Source organism: Argopecten irradians, chromosome 1 (genome assembly GCF_041381155.1).
Source record: "Argopecten irradians isolate NY chromosome 1, Ai_NY, whole genome shotgun sequence".
Lineage (NCBI taxonomy): Eukaryota > Metazoa > Mollusca > Bivalvia > Pectinida > Pectinidae > Argopecten > Argopecten irradians.
The window spans coordinates 50,826,766-50,845,023 of record NC_091134.1 but is presented as its reverse complement, the minus strand read 5'-3'; the positions used below and the strand labels follow the sequence as shown (position 1 = coordinate 50,845,023).

The 18,258-nt window shown below is 36.0% G+C and overlaps 1 long non-coding RNA gene across 1 annotated transcript in view; it reads left to right on the top strand.

Moving 5' to 3' along the window:
- The first annotated feature begins 1,376 nt into the window (after window positions 1-1,376).
- LOC138331903 (uncharacterized) overlaps window positions 1,377-18,258 on the top strand; it is a 37,491-nt gene continuing 20,609 nt past the window's right edge. Inside the window, exon 1 of the long non-coding RNA XR_011209747.1 lies at window positions 1,377-1,594. This is a non-coding gene — a long non-coding RNA (uncharacterized lncRNA). The remainder of the gene's footprint in view (window positions 1,595-18,258) is intronic.

Genomic DNA, 18,258 nt, shown 5'->3' with positions numbered 1-18,258 from the left:
GTTATAAACATAACGTTAGAAATATATTACAGTAACATTGGCAGAAAATGACTACGCTATAACGACGAATTCTTTGTAAGTTTGTTTTCCTGTATTGGCGATTTCGCGATTAAGATGTCTAAATATGATTTTTTTTCTTGCAAGTTTAAATATAACCAATTTTACTTGTTTTTGTTTTCTTTGTCAAAACCGGAAGTGCATTTTCTTTTGTTAGTATAGCAGTGAAAACAATTTTTTTTTTCAAATCTAAAACTGTGACAGTACCATCTAAAATTTCACTAAAGATTCTTTACACATCAAAATTATCTACCAGTGCATATTTGTCGAGAAGTATATAGAAAAACGGATAGCCACACTGGGGTTAAACATCCGTCGATCGTAAAAAATGTCGGAGTTGCCAGCGAAGGTGTTTAAATAGTGGTTTTACTGCAAATATCGTGAACGTAATATGACTTTTGTTATGTTACACTTTATTTTGAATTGTATCTTATTAGCCCTAACTTATAAGAATAAGCAAACTGAATTGACTTACAGTCTCTGGTCTTCAAAGTCAGTTGTACCGTGACGAAAAGCATTTCAGTTAAACGGCACGCGGGGTTTCACGCTGTTATGACACGAATAGTACTAATTATTAATGTAAATATGTCACGTGACCAAAGCTGATTGACCTACATTTATATACCCTGAATAAGTACCACTGGACTGACATCTGCGATCGATTAACTAGAGATCAGTATCGACAGATTATAATAGTTATGTTGGATTCACACGAATGAATAGCGGTACATTTCAAATATACTATTTTAAAAATATAATTCAGACATAAAGAGAGTTCATTTAAATCATTCGAATTACTTTTTTAAAAGAATGTTCCAATAAAATAACACATTACCATTTATGAAATGTTCTTATTTTCAACAATTGTGCCTCAAACAGAATATGCAAAAACTAATTAAATATGCGGATTGCGTTGATATTTAAATATATTTACTCATCCGAGTGATAAAAGTAAAAGTAGTAATAAAAGTCAATAATACTAAGAAATCATCCATTTTTGAGAAGCAAAATATAAACAGATGAAATATATTCACTTTTTCGTTTTTGATAGAAAAGATGGTGTAAAAGCCGTGTGATTGACATGATGACAACACTATATCGCGCGTTAATTACTTTTTTTTTTAATTCTACAACTTCGTTAAGGACACTACAAAAACAGTTTTGCTATTTCTGTACGCGTTAGGAATACCTTGTATACATAAGTAGCATCAATGCTTCTCCACATGAGCTATATTTACCGAATGTAAACAAATGCTGAGTGTAAACAAAGTGTGTGAACGCCGGCCCGAGCTCCCGACTGTCGGCAGCACCGACTCTCCATAGTTAAGCTGCATTGCGATGGCCACGGACTAGCTAGCCCTGTCCTTTCGTGCTACTCCGGTCGTAGGGACGCAGGAATCGGTTGCGGCTCCCTCCCGTTGAGTGAATGCACGTAAAACTATTATAAAAATCAACGACAGGTTAATATAACATATCCAATGAAACATTAACAAGTCTAAAAATACCAGAACAGTCAAGTGCGAATGCTAATTAACGGGTGAGTAAGCTTCATTATTATATTTTGCATGCTAATTAATAGTTATCGTTTTCATTATTATTTTTTATGCATACGTATTCATTAGATTACTAGCTATAGTAGCAAAGAATGATGTGGTCGTGAAAAATCTGCGTTACTTTATAGGCGTGCAATCTGACCAACGTAATCAGATTTGACCTTAAGTGACCAGGGGGGCTCCGGACATAAAGCTGTGATATATCGTGTGGTAATAGCTAAATATAGAGCATATTGGTGAGCAAAGCAACGAATACTTGTCAGAGTGGAAGGTTAGAAGTGGACCGATATTTATGAAAATGAAGAATACAATTTATTTTACATTATCATTTATTGTTGTCCCTTCGCGGGGCCCCAGACTGACCAGGGGCTAATCTGGCTGTAGGCTGATATAACAGCTGATCGGGACTTGTAAGCAGATTCACGCTGACCCCCTCCGTCCACTAGTCTCGCCTAACAAAGCCCCATCTGGAAAATGTAGCGGTAAACAAAAATAAACACGGAAGGCATTAGCCTGTGTCCGGTGAATGGTCAGTGGCCTTCGGTGGTCAGTTAACAGCTGATGATTACGTAATCAGGTGGCCGGACAGGTCAAAGTGGGTGATATTGGACCGTGTTTGCAATTCATGATATCACAACTGTACATGTACATGTATACACCTTGACTATATTCTATAGTGACTGATAGTGACATCAAAAACATACTGCGATATAAAAAGGATTTCCACTCGCCGGGCTAAATGTCACGTAAAGCTTGTTTTCAATTCTCTTGTTCTCCCTAGCCGAGCGATATATTGCGGCTATAGTATTGACTAGGGTTACATACCCCCTCCTGGGATCAACTCGTACTCGAGTTTCCAGGGATCACAATGATTCTTTTGCAGGTACTACCTGCCTCTGCTATTGCCAGGGATCGAACTCGAAACCACTGGATTACTAGTCTGACGCTAAAGCGATCGAGCTAAAGAGAAGTTCTCCCAAGCCGAGCGATAATATTGCGTCTAATATTGACCAGGGATATGTATATATATATAAACTTTCATGTGTAAACATGGTATTAAAACTAAAATTTTATGTAAGCATTAGTATCCCTTTACGTACTACACACACCGCACATTGTTCCGTATAGTATGTAAATTTTACGGAATAACAACTTTAGAAATGAAACAAAATGTGGAACAATTAGTTCGAAGTTGTAAGGGTTAAGCAAGCTTATAGCAATGTCAGAGGTGGGGGACAAAAATGGTAAAAACTGAGAGTTTTTCTTGTTAAACAGCAACACTTGTTTAGTTATAAACCACTTCTGTTTGTTTTTACACTAATTTGTTATCAAATGTTTTCATTTGTTCCTCGACATGGCATCATCTGTGTATAGCTCTAACTGGTGGCGTCTTTATACGGTCAATCACAGTGCGTGTCACCGTCCCGATTTGCATTCGACCTTGTCCGTTGATGTCCATTTGATGACTGTCTTTATATGACCTTGTCGGTTGCTATCCACTTGATGACTGTCTTCATATGACCTTGCAATTTGTCCGTTGATGCCCATTCGATTACCGTCATCATGAGACCTTGTCCGTTGATGTTCATTTAATTACCGTCCTCATATGACCTTGTCCGTTGATGTCCATTGGGTACCTTCCTCATATGACCATGCCCGTTGATGTCCATTTGAGTATCTTCCTCATATAACCATGCCCGTTGATGTCCATTTGAGTACCTTCGTCATATGACCATGCCCGTTGATGTCCATTTGAGTACCTTCGTCATATGACCATGCCCGTTGATGTCCATTTGATTACGTCCTCATATGACCATGTCCGTTGACGTCCATTTGATTACCGTCCTCATATGGCGTTGTTCGTTGACGTCCATTTGATTACCGACCTCATATGGCGTTGTCCGTTGATGTCCGTTTGATTACCGTCCTCATATGACCTTAACCGTTGATATCCACATATGATCTTGTGCGTTGGTTTACCTTTGACAGTCGTCCTGGTATGATCTTTTCCGTAAGGTTTTCCTACACATGTAGATATCGCGTGTCCTCACTTGACATCCATAGAAAGTCATATTCATATGACCCAGACTGTTGTCTCCTGACTTCATGCTCCAGTTGCCTTGCGTTGACACCGTCGTCATATGACCTTGATTGTTGATGCTTAACAACACGATAGTTAATTTGGTAACCGGGTGCTTTTGCATTTACATTACAGTTACAATTTATTATAAGGGATGATGATACTTTGTCTTCATTTGTGTACGAACTGAGTTTTCTTTATTGCACGGCAAACTGTAAAATATTCATTTTTCCTATTTTCACCACTATTCTGATGTTTCAAGAAGAATGTCTGGAGCTCAAATGTGGATACCCATTTCCAATAGTAGCTAAATTTGTTGGTCTGAACTGTTGTCTGTCCTGTCAAGAATTCTAACCATGATGTTATGACTTGACAAACACGATGATTTGTGTTTGCCGGCAATAGACAGTGTTGTTTATTGCCTCCCAATGTCTTTCGCAGGCTTTGTATTGGCAGATGTGTACTCGTCCGTGACGGGTACCGCCCGCCACCATCTTGCTCTGTACTGCAGATACAAGCGCAGTGCAGACAATTTGCAGATCCGACCGATTTTGACCAGATGTGAAGCTCGTTAAGCCCGAACGATGAACTCTGGACACAAACAAGCTCATGGTCAATTCCAAACACATAATTCCAAACAAAATTCCTTCCAGAAATTTTTCGGACGTTTTAAAGTGGACATAATAAGTCGCATGCAAAATTTGACCGTCAACGGTCAGTCATAATTAGGGATTGAAGATGTTGAACCTTTCTGACCTCTTAGGTATGGCCAGGGTCAAGGTTTGAGATTATTGGCGGAAAGTTACCGTCTGAATCGCAACTTAACAAATAACATAACACAGAATCATGAAAGAAATTGAATGCCAAATGTTCTTGTTAACATTCTTTCATATAAATGTCATATAGAATAAACGGGGAAGATATCATAAACTCGAATAACAACTATAAGGACTCCTTCTATCATCGATGATAGAGCTTTGCATAACTCTTTGCTATTGGAAACATCCAATTAAGATCAAGTCATCAAATGCAAAGGACACTTTTCCCTCGGTAAATGTTTTGAAATTGAGTTTTGTTGGCTTCATTTTGTACATTGTGACGTGATGCTAAATACAGTTCCTAATTCTCGCGTGGTTATAGATAATGTTGACCATTTTAAACGGTATTTTCAAAATGCTTCTCGAATGATATTTCCTGGCTGCGCAGGAGACCATTAATCTTCCGTTACCCCCTGCTGCATGCTTCAAAACTTCGTGAAATGTTATCGACGTTATTGCCACGTGTTTGATATGCTTTGTAGTGCTCCCATGTGCGCTGATCTATTGTTGACAATTTTATGCAGCATGTTTGTTATGTTGTAAGTCGGTTTATAACCTTGCAGCGCGGGAGGCATGCTAATCCGCCATTGTCCTGTGGGATGTTTCTCTCTATAAATAAAGTGTTGACCTTGGGAAAGTACATTGCCAGTGAGTGGGTGTTATTTATTTAGTACTTTACGAACATGTATACTACATTGCATATTGCATATTGTATGAATTAAAGTACAGACTCGAGAATCTTGTCTGGAATTCTGGTACCAACTTTGGCAATGCTACGCTCAGCACTCCCTAAGCTTATCCCGTGTACGTTAAATTAGATTGGGGTTGATAGTTTATTTGAGTTGTCATTCAGAAGATGCCACCAAGAGACCTATAGTACTTATGGATGTAACCGGTAAGGAATTAAATGATATAGATTATTCCCTTGCTGATCATAGGTTTGGTATTCAGGTGTCTTATTTCAGATAATCATGATCATTCGAAATCTCTGATAATGACCATTTCATGAACGGTACACAATTTACTGCCGACTGTCATCCGATAAAACCCGTGCTTGTTGAAGATGTCACTAATTACCAAATAGACAACTATCTTACCGACTAATTACCGGAGAGCCAGTCTTCACGCCGACAAGTTCATTACTGGGTGTCCACTTCTAACGTTATTTTGGGTTGTAGTCTAAATTCCGTAAGTATAAGCACGATGACACTTGGGCACCGACCAAGTACGCCGCGAATTGATCACACGGCTAGCCACGATGGGTGTGTCGCGAGCCAAGGAGTTCCTCTTACTCGCATACCTGAATAATTTGTTAACCTATATATAGCTAATAATCAACTCAAAGCTTATTTAATATCTGGTCAGTTTAAAATGAAATATACCCTTATCACAGATGGAAATTGGATGGCTATTTTTTATCGATGCATACTAACATTGCGATTAATGTTTTGCCAACAAATCCTATGTTATCAGTCATTGACCATGGATGTTGTGTAATGATATCAAGGCCAATTACGAAAGTGTAAGTTCTTTTGCGATATTGGCTATGTTATCATTTTATCCAGGAAGCATTGGTATCAATGATATTTAATACATGTACCGTCATTATGTTTGATATTTGATGAGTAAAATTCAATGCATTTTAAATATAAACAATGTTATTGCAATCAAAAGACAATACTGTTTTCTTGTAGAAATGATATCTTTAGGTATTCTATTGTCATAGTTACAGCTAGGATGACCTTGACCCTGAATAGTAGTAAATCCGTCAATTTTAATCCGTGTAGATTATATGCAACGCCATGAAATGTCTGTCTTGACTTACGTAAGGAAGAACAATGCCTGTGGATTGCAGAGAATGTTCGCCTGATATCACACATTCTTTTCAAGGCCGCAAGGTCAGCCTGTACCGAACAACTGTACCCCGGTAAACGTCTGATAGTGTATTATATGACATAAAAGCCATTTATATGATAGCTTTAGAAGTCTTTAAATAAAATCATCTTAAAGCTAATATAAGTGAGCACTCCTTCCGAACCTAAGCCCAGAATGTTGCATTTCGGAAGCATCAATGGTTAAAACACATTGTGGAAGAGATCATCCACAGATGTTTGTTGTTGTAAATAAATAAACGTTTAATAATTTTGGAGTAAATGACAATGTTGTTCTAATGGCAGATACATAACGTTAATTAATGTGATAAATCACAATATGAAACGTTGTTTCAACTTATAAAAGAATATATTGAAATATTTTCCACTTTATTACTGTAGTTGACTTGTGGTTTGGAAGTTGTTGTAGTTTATAAGCTGTTTTGACGGCCCCTCTGCTAAACTCATTGACCGCATACTTTTTGGGTTACAGAGTTCTTTGGGTAATGAAAATGATAAAAAGCCACACCCTCTGTAGTATAAGAACTCGAACCTTCTTAACAATATTTTTGAAAACACCAAATGAACTGGGGAGGGAAGCATAAAGGTAGATATCAACATAGGTAAGTACTTCTTGATTTATAGGTTACTAATGCGATTTTGATTGGCATCAGCAGATAGATTGTAACAGTAGATCTTATATCATGTCCTGTAATATATAATAGACTTACTACCTTGTACGATAATATTATAAGACTCTTTCATATGTGCATATGAAGGATAGGGATATTCTACCCGAGGGTCACAAAATGTTGTAAAACCCGAGACTTGCCATGAAAGAGTATTTTTCTCTCATACCTCGACATTTTATTGCAATTTTACTACTATTTTTCTCCACCATTGTGAAATAAATTTGCAAAAAACCGCAACTGCAAGTCAATTCTCCATACATGAAATTTGCAAGATATTTTCAACGTAAATTCCGTTGTTTGTATCTTTTAAAGCTTATCCACCCTAATTTCTGAAATTTTTTTAAACTTGTACCCAGAAAATAGTAATTTTGTTGACGTTGTGACGTCACGAGGCTTTATTGCATGGGTAGCCATTCAATACAGCCTCAGGCGACATGAGTATATTGCCCTAGACCAGCCAGTATTATACGTGTAGGTATGAGAGAAAAATCTTTATATAATCGATTCGTTGTTTGGACTTGTTGTATGAAAACATTGTGCAATTTTAAGGAACTTTTCTTTGCTGCCTTTGGACAGTTTTAAAGTTCGGCAGTTTTCTTTAGTTAACAAATATCTATGAATCTGAACCCGATACACCATAATTCGTTGTATTGTAAGGCGATTGTATGATGTGACAAAATGTGTCAATTAGTTGTACCAACAAATACTAATGTCTTTTACTGTTGATTTTGAATCAATTGATTGCTTTGTTATAATGTAGATGTCGATACGAAATAGATTCCACGATGGCTTTAAAAGTGATATGGTTTCCAAACTTTATTTGTATCATTTATTTCCATTCTTTGATTTCGATTAATATGACATAAAAAGCGTGAAATAAATATGCTCAAAAAAGAAAAAGAAAAAAAGAAGGAAATAAACAAATGAAAAGGAAATTGAAATGTATAATACAATCACGTTATTATAACAAAGGGAAACATTTGTCGTTTTTAATGTCTATGTAAACATAACATTCCTTATAACACATGCCAGACCTTGTGTAGATTGTCTTGATAAACAAACCCTGCTGATCTGTATGCTCTCTTTGTTTGGCAAACTGTGTCATTTGTCTCGTTCTAAATATTATCATGTATAATCTCTTTCAACTGTGAACACTGGCGACGAGTTAAGAATGTACACTGACCCATTTTAGATGAATTCAGAAAAGATAAAAAGGGTGTTAAACATCGTTCTTACCGGTGAACAACTGTTTAGTCATCGTTATTTAAAAGCCCTGAAATTAGATGTGGCAAAAATGCAAGTTCAAGAATAAAACGCAACGTTAGGAATGAGACGAAGCAGAAGAATAATATTCATGCAAATGATTAGTAAAACCATGAATTGACTGATTGCAATGCACGATTCACTAATAAATGCGAGTAGATACCAGCATGTAATTGTTTTATAAACACAGATTAAGTTATAAATATATAAAAAAATTATGATTAAAGACAAAAGGAATTGTGCAACAGACAACCTCTTCTTAGAACCACACGATTTACATTAAGGGAGAGGTGCTATTTCAGTTTCGTTTTATATCGGTAAAATTCTTTACATAGTAATAACTATTTTGCATTTTGTGACCATTCCTCGCTTACTTGTCATGCGTAAAATATTTTTCATTTAGAGAGTGCAAATATATTTGATACCAACGTAATGCACTGCCATTATTATTTATTTCCATAAAGTTATAGCAGATCATCAAGAACAAAATACATCCAGCTGCTTTTCATAACGAAAGAGGTCCTCCTGGCTAGTCATGCATACTTTTTTTTGTCATCAGGAAAATATTAGTGAAGCTGCAGGGTCTGTTTTAATCTTTTCTTTTAATTTGCAAGTATTTGATATATGACCTACCCAAGTTGAATAGAATGTAACCATATGGAAATCTACCATTATACATACATTTTATTGGCTTTCATTAAGGGAGTAAATGCCGGCTCATTCGGCACACCATGCATTCTTAGCCCTGAACTATCTTTTGAATCTTTTATAACATCTCTCTTTAGACTTACATTGACCTCGTTAATGGATTACCAGTATTTACACAATATAACACCTGTCTTTAGATTAACTGTGACCTCGTTATTAGATTGCCACTATTTACACAAATCATGATTATGTCAGTATTCCCTTTGTGATTCTGTCTCCTTCATGAATTCCTTTCAAACCACAACTTTGAAATATATCTGTGATAAAATCCCTTTGATATTTTTATCCCTGACATATGTTTAGAATGCGTTTAAGAATCCTCAATGTTACGTAATCATCTTTAAAATGCAGTACATTGACCGACCTTGACCCAGGCCTTGAGCACACGATAGTGCCGTGACTAAAGAAATCAAGCGTGTAGTATCTGAGACTTTATACAGTGTACTTTCTTACAGGTACAACCCAAGCTTACATAAAGTATTGATTTCTTCTATCTCGGGTCTGATCAATCATTACTGCATTCTGTATTTTTTACATGATTCAGAGAAGAAATCATAAGCAGCTTTAATTATTAATTTAACAGCACAGAACGTCTGTTAATCGAGATATGTCCAGCTCTGGGTATTCTATGTTTTCGTCATGCTCTCTGTAGTTTCGTGCAATACATTTCATTGTGCCCATTATCATGGTAGACAATAAGAAATATTTAGACAAGTTCTTGATTTTGGAATGCACGTACTTCCGTCTTTGAAACAACTTGCAAGCTTCGACTTCAAACCTTCGATAACTTGTTTTAGATCAAATGTCGCCCTAGCAGTAACTTGAAATCATCAACAAATGTCGTATTTAAATGCTATTTTTCGTGTTTCCTTTTCATGTGATTTGCATTAAATGAGGGGTGGTATTTGAGGAAAGTTGATACAGAGTATTTAGACCTGTGCCAAAATGCTTTACATAATAATATTTGCATAATTATGCATTTTATGTATTCTCTCCCTAGCGATAACTTGAAACAATCAACAAATAAAATAAAATTTAAACGATTATTTTCGTACAAAATGGAGTAAAGTAAGGCCTTCAAGTAACACTCAAAATGTGGAGAAGTGTATCTCATTTTCTTTACCGATTTCAACCATTTGAAAATGCAGTTGCAATTAAAATGTATTTGCTTCTGCACCAGTGGTGTAGCGGTAATGCTTGAAAAACGATACCTCCCTTCCTGTTTCAAACCGCATGAGGCAGAATGTCGGTTTTATGGTCATATCATTGACATAGCACTTGATGCCTACGTACATCCGTACTGATATCGTTGATTTTAATCCGTTATATCATGTGACTGAAATGTACCAGCTACAAATAAGGGACCGCGGTGACCGAGTGGTTAAAATGTCCCGACGTTCGGCCACCAGATCATTATCTCTCAGTTACGAGGTTGATGCTGAAATAGAATAGTGATAAGGTCTTTCGTAATTAGAATGTATTTTCTTTCCCATTTTGTTTAAGTCTTAGGGACTGGAATGTCGGTTTTGAGGTCATGTCGTCAAGGATTTTCCATCTTCCTTTATAGACGTAGTGCTAAATACCCAGACGAAAATTTGTACTTACACGATACTGATTCTTTATAATCGTAACATAGAGTCATGTGAATGCAGTGTGCTGAATGTTAATTTGTCCAGGTATCGCGTACCAATACGTCTTCACTTCTGAGTCGAGAATTCGAAACCCAGGTTAAACATTTACAATGTGCTTACACGGTGATGATCGTACGTTGGTGATTTTAGATGGGTGCTTTGACTTTCCTTCACTTCAAAAGCCATGGCGTTATGGTTGTTACTAGGACGCTTAACAAAACATAAAGCAAGTGCAACAGCAAACAAAAGAAGCAAGATCGGTTCTTAATATTTCAGTCACAGCATTATGTATGGTACCAGTTTAAAGAGATATTCAATTTACATCTTTCATAAGCATTCTTATTATTAAGAACGTTTATATGATAAAACTACAATTGTATGCCGACCGAACTAGAATTATGGCATGTTAAATTACACTCATCATTATAAACATGAGTTAAGTCTTAAAATATCTTAAGTGTAAAATCTCATCCGCGATTTACTAAACAAGTATCGATTAAACTCCTTATACAAAAACGTTACCAAAAGGTGCATTATAACCGTCACATTATGATATGTATGTTTTCAACATGTTGCTAGACCTTATGTTTCAACACATGCAATGGTTATTCTCGTTTTGTAATTTTTTCGATATTTGTGTAAGAAAATATTCAAATTCCTTCTGAACATCACTATTGTTTTAATGTCAGGCTTGCTTCAAACAGTTATATATCGATAAAATGTCTGTGATGGAACTGTGTCAAGTTGTTTTTAATCACTCTGGTCACATCGTCCTTGTCATAATTTTGATATATTATCACATTATTTTAGCTCAGACATAGGGGAGAGTCATGTCATGCGACAATTAGAAGATCACTAAGCTAGTTATCACCTATATGATAGGCTACCTTGATCTAGGTAACCAAGCTCTCATCCAAGGCTTGTCTAGCAAGCGTGATCTCAGGAGATGTCGAGCGTGCATCTTAATTACTATTAGATCAGAAATTTTAGGGAAAACGTCTGTAATGGAATTTCTGAACATCGCCAAACCTCATTAGACACATGACTTATATGGTCAGCCTGGCATAATTGTAACACGCTTGTATTTCAGACAGACAATCCGCTGAAGTGTACGCGACTTTGCTTTTCCGACTTCTAAATTTTGTTATTTCGCTTTGAAACAATTTTGCTGAGGTTAACTTTTGCGAATTGGAGTTATGTAGAATTATCATTCCATATTCGTCAAATTATCGGCTTTATTTGCGGGAGTGAGACTTTAATGAATTCACTCTTACCATCTAGTCGTGATATTCACGAAAAGGAATGTAACACGTAAGAAAGTGTGTTTGTATTTATAGATTGTCTGTCCAACAACGTAGTTTTTCATTTGCATTAAACTCGTGTTTGCATATACAACCTTTATTCATTTTAGCTACAATTATATATATAATATCTCGTCTCTGTAACTGCTATGTCGACATGCCTACCATTGTGTACACCTCGTCTGAAGGTCACTTACCAATCACGACATCGTGGATTTGGTAAAATACTCATTAAGACAAGCTGTGTCGACGAAAGCGTTTATCAATAGCATATTTGGTCTTCTATTGCCCATACTGGACAAGTTAAACAAGTGACAAGTCTTCAAACCTGTCTCCTCCATTCGGAAAACACTATAAAAACACGGTACCGTATTGAAAACCTGTCGTCTAGGCTCGATAGTTGCAATGGAAATAGTGTATATGCTTTCGGAGACAAAACAAATTAATTATACTGTCACGTAGTTATTGGACATGCATGTGTTTAGTTGTGGTTTGAATACATAGGAAGCAACATCTCAAAGTCTGGATATAATAAAATACACATTGATTGATGAAACCTCGAAATACCAGGGCTTGCATCGACTATATCCAATTGTATGTCTCAAAATTTAACGAGGTAGTGTTGCTCAATTTAAGAATAAAATACAAATGTTGATGTTATATACGCTAAAATGAAATTAATTCCGTAACGTTACTATTGATTTGTCTATGTACTGATAAAAGGAAGGAATTTCTATAAAGTTAACATTGATTTCTAAGATAGAAATAGAAATAACATATTTCATATATCTAGAATAATTTACAATATTTGATCTTTTTTTCATCCAATATGACGAGACGACCTTCCACTAAAAAGGCAGACATTAGCCATGCGTAGTTTCACCCCTATGTATATTACTAACTCATTGTTTCTGGTCTACGTGTGGGGCGATGGATGTTATAAACATTTAATTAAACAGAAAGGTAAATTAAGCAAAGAATTAAAAATACAAAATTGATTGTGGCTACAGACACTAGGTATAATCGATAGTATGTCAGCTGTTTGAGTGGGTACAGACGATTGTGCTGACCTTTTTGTGCGAAAGACCATTAATACTACATAGGGGGATGATTGTGTAGGTTAAACGGGCATAATTAACAATAGATTCATAAAACAATGGCTATATCGACCTACACAACCACGACATGTCTTCTCAGCTTCATTACTATAGCCTGGAACTTGAGGTCAGGTCAGGTAGAACATTTCCCAAGGAACCGATCATTTTCAGGCCTCTTCACAAAGAATAAATTGCTTATCATGCAAATAGCTTACTGCGTCAGTATTCTTTTAGTACTGTATTTTGTAAATGTATTTTGTAAGTTTTGACCTGCTTTTTTTTCTTCTGAGCCAGTTCGTTTTGACATGAAACTGGTGCGCCAATCAGTAACTAAATAATCTCTACGTATGGTTTATGTAGTGATATTCATGCATCCATAACAAGTGAAAATTTCATGTATGGCGTTTTGATGACTTGTATCATGTATTCACTGTCACATTCATCAAACAAATAATCAGGCAGCATAAGTACACAAAAATATAAAAAAAAAAATTACAAATTGTCATGAAAATGAATGTCCAACACAAAAACATTAATTTCCATCATCCTCTGCGTCAAAATTAGGAGAAGTGCGCACATTGCTCAATAGATGCCAGATCATTGTCACATAACAGCATAACAAACCACATGTCTAGGTCAATTCAAACTTGGAAATATTCGGGCACTCAAACGATCACAAAAAGTGGCAAAATAAAAGGAAAAACAAATGATAACCAACTAAGGACAACAATAAAATCAAAGGCCAAGTCTTTACGTTATTCCATATATCAAAGGTATATCTAAATCTAAGAGAATGAACCAATGCCATAGCATAACGCCAGCCATGAGGCCATTCAAGACAACCAACAGTATCTTAGTCCATCCTAAGGATAAAAGACACACAGACTGCGTCTACAAGATTGGATACAGAATCTGCGATGCATGTACCTTCATATTGAATTGTAGGAGAGACGGGATGATGTTTGGAGTCCGCCTCCAGGAACACCGGCATGATGCGAAATCTAAGTCAAGTAAGAAATCCATGCGACATGAAAGAAAATAATCCCACATCAACACATCTACTCTTACAGAAAAAAGCACTTGATCGAATGGGAGTTATAGACAGGGAAAGGAACCTCTCGAAGCACCAGATAAAGGAAGTCCTTTTGATATGGCTAGGTATGCCAGAATTACATCAAGGCAAGGGGCACACAGACTCTCGGCACACATATATGACCAGATATGATATCAAGTATAGAGTAGCAAGACCGAGTCATTTCAATCCATTGAAATGCTATTGAACATCATACTTTCATTTCCAAGATAACTGACACACTTTTGCACCACTGTGTACGGATGCTGTCTGGACATTTGTCTTAGGTGACACGGTACGCATTGTACCTGTCATTGGAACGTTACACAAGTACCACTGGTTATGGAATGATAGACGTAAACAATGATCTCTTGATTCCAAGTGTTCTTTAACCATGCTAACTTCCTTCTACTTTGAATTCACGTTTGTACAGGTATAACAATAGGGCTTCCATCATCACGATAGAATGTTGGCATGTTTAATTACATATGATAATTTGATGTCGATATTATTATATATATATTAGGTGCATTGACTACAATTGATTGTAATAATGTTACTTGAACTTAAGTATGAATTGATGTTGAAAGTCGACATATTAAGGAGTGAAGACCACCCAAATAGGACAAATATCAAATTGTCTTGAAGGTTTTGTAAGTGCAATGTGGAATAAAAACCCAGCAAATATCGAGGGAAATGAAACATTTGTCTATTGCCTGATAATCTAGGTTATACACGCAACTACCCGCTACATAGCTCGAGGTCAAATCTGAATAATTTTCTTTAGTACGCCAACATTACACATCCATCCATCCACTAAGCGATAATTATCGAAAGTTTAACGAACTTAAAGGGAATAGTCGGGCAAAGAAAACCAGTCTAAATGCGTTCATTGGCCTTCCAAATATTCTCACATATTAGAACGACGGTCAAGTTCTGCTTACGTTGCCCAGTTCTGACCATGAAATAACTCTTTAAAAGCGAGGCTGTGTGGAAATGTAACCACGAACATAGTCAGTCAGGAGGACGTTTTAGGATTCCTAAACTATGAATTAATTTTTTTGCATGCAAAGAGGTTTTGACGGGAGATTTTATTTTTCTATTCATAAGAAATTATACCGGATACATTCTCACCATTTTTACTAACTTTAACTTTCCTTGCCCGACTGTTCACTTTAATCAGAATACACATTTGAAATTCAATAAAGTGATCGTCTTTCCTCCAAATTCTTGGGATCTTGTGTGTTCTACAGGTATCACTTCGGATTGTTTTACTGACTGGTGTTAAACCTCTTTTAACTGAAATACAAATGATATAATATAGCTTTTCAAATCGGTCATTCTATGATCAAGATTCCTGTGTATTCCGGCATCATAGTATGACACATCCTTCTTAATTTACAGTAATTAGGATTTGTGTAATATGTTGGTTTCGACGACATTCCGTTTCAAGTCAAATTATACTGTTAAAAGTCATGAAATGGTTGCATATGAAAACCAATACAACAAGAAAATAGTAAATATTCGTTTTGACATGCCCGCAATGGTTCTTACGTCTGTCCGTCAACGGTCAGTATTTTGTTGAAATAAAAGTCATCAAGCGATTAATTGACTTGAACCAACTCTCCTTTTGTGTTGAAGGGCTGTACCTAGTGTAGGAAAGTTAGTCCTTTATCATAGATAAAGCTTGAACCAACTCTCCTTTTGTGTTGAAGGACTGGACCTAGTGTAGGAAAGTTAGTCCTTTATCATAGATAAAGCTTGAACCAACTCTCCTTTTGTGTTGAAGGGCTGGACCTAGTGTAGAAAAGTTAGTCCGTTATCATAGATAAAGCATTGCTTATATGACAATTACGTTTTGTCAGACACTGCAATTTATAAATGATACATTTAAATGATATGTTTAGAAAAGCATCATAAACCACATTTACAGTATATGTAAGATATATATTGTTATATATTGTGCTATTGAATATTTGTATACTTGATTGTCCCGTATTACTGTTCATTTCATATTATGTAACTGTTTGTTTTGTGTGTCTTGATAAAGGTGCAGATCGCCTAGAATTTGACATTGTTTTTGTTCACACTGTTGGAATTACTTCTTTGTCCCATATTTACCATTTGAAGTTTTTTGTATCCTACAGACTTACGTTTGATGGGATCTCGTGTAATCTGGAAAATCCTGTTGATTTTACTTCCTTGACCCCTAAGATATATGTTCATATAATAAACAGGATATCTCACCCCTTCGACCCATGGGTTTAGGGGGGGCTGGTTCCCGAAAATAATGAAAGCGATAATTCTTTAACTAGCCTCTTTATAATGAAATCCAAAAGGAACAATAGCGTAGATCTACTGTAAGCAATGTGATTATTCAGCATTTATGATGAATCGTTTGATGTTGCAGATAAATTAAGTACATTGGTGTGAGCTGGACTCCCGTGAACCATTCTGAACTCAGGTTCAATCTAAATATATCGCTTATCAAAGTCGATGGAACTATTTAAATCTGTGTCATTTGTCATACTTAGATTACAGATTCTGCTCCAAGCAACATCACCAATTCTACAAAAATAGTTACCGAAATTATCTATGGACATTCATTAACAAAACTGGAATGAGAGTATTTATATGGATATTTGTTACATTATCTTCAAAGAGGACCAAGGGAAGCCCAACATTGTACAGAGGCTAACAGGTGGACCTAGTTTGAATTGATGACTTGATTACCATTTGAGCTAAAATTATTTACGGTATGGAAGCATGTTGTACCCTTTCTTGACCTTGTGCTGACTTGTCAACCGTACTAGGGCACTGACCATCAGTGTACACCCGGTAACGGATTATATCAGCTGACAGGATTATCATGACCGAGGTCACGAGCTTTATGAACCTGAAACCAATCGCCATTACAGGAATCACCGTTTCCTCATGTTTCACATAACTTACACGTTTTGGAATGAATAAAACGTTGAATCTCATGCTTACAAATTGAAAGGATGTTTGTTATGATATACTTATACGAGAAACATATGCAAATAATTGAAATTACGTTTGTTATAATTTGTTTAGCATGAGAAGCAATTATAGTAGTATGTGTCATAATATAAGTTATATAACACATAATATGTTATTATAACATATCTTTTAGTACCACAACGGGGCTTGTCATACTGTCCTTTGTCTAAAAGAGAAAAAAAATCCTTTTCATCATCTACACCTTCACAACACAGATGCAATAAACACAAGTAAGCATTGGGGCATGGAATGCTTTTGAAATTTAAAAGGTTTTAAACGATTGACAATTCATGACATGGATACATTGACTTCAAACATTCATCATCTTGGTTGTTTGTGTCATCGGAACCGATTTTGTATTAACATTCATCATCTTGGTTGTTTGTGTCATCGGAACCGATTTTGTATTGCTATAATTTCTAAAAATAAGTCCAGTTGGCATGTCTCGAACTTGTTTATGAACCAGCAAGTGTTACAATAGTACATTTATCACCTTTGTGCTTATTATCACTAAAGTTTGCCTGGAAAATAACAATTAATAGTGACATGGGAAATGACATTTGTGAATGACATAGACCAGAACTATTAATGAGAGATATTAGTGAACAAAACTGGTAATCACTTTCTATCATTAAGGCCGAAAAGCAACGCTTGTCATTTATCAGGACTAAATATTTATGTAGTATAATGTAGATCAATTTTGTAACCAATGACGTGAATATACTCTGTAATGTGATTAATGTATCACATTAAGAGTGTTAAGAATCAACGAATGTGCTTAATTCATTATCAGTGCTTGATTTGAGTCAGCACATTTACTCCAACGCTTGGTTATTAGTCTGCTATGTCATCTAGGTGCTTGGTTATTAGTCTGCTATATCATCTAGGTGCTTGGTTATTAGTCTGCTATGTCATCTAGGTGTTTGGTTATTAGTCTGCTATGTCGTCTAGATGCTTGGTTATTAGTCTGCTATGTCATCTAGGTGCTTGGTTATTAGTCTGCTATGTCATCTAGGTGCTTGTTTATTGGTCTGCTATGTCATCTAGATGCTTGGTTATTGGTCTGCTATTTCATCTAGGTGCTTGGTTATTAG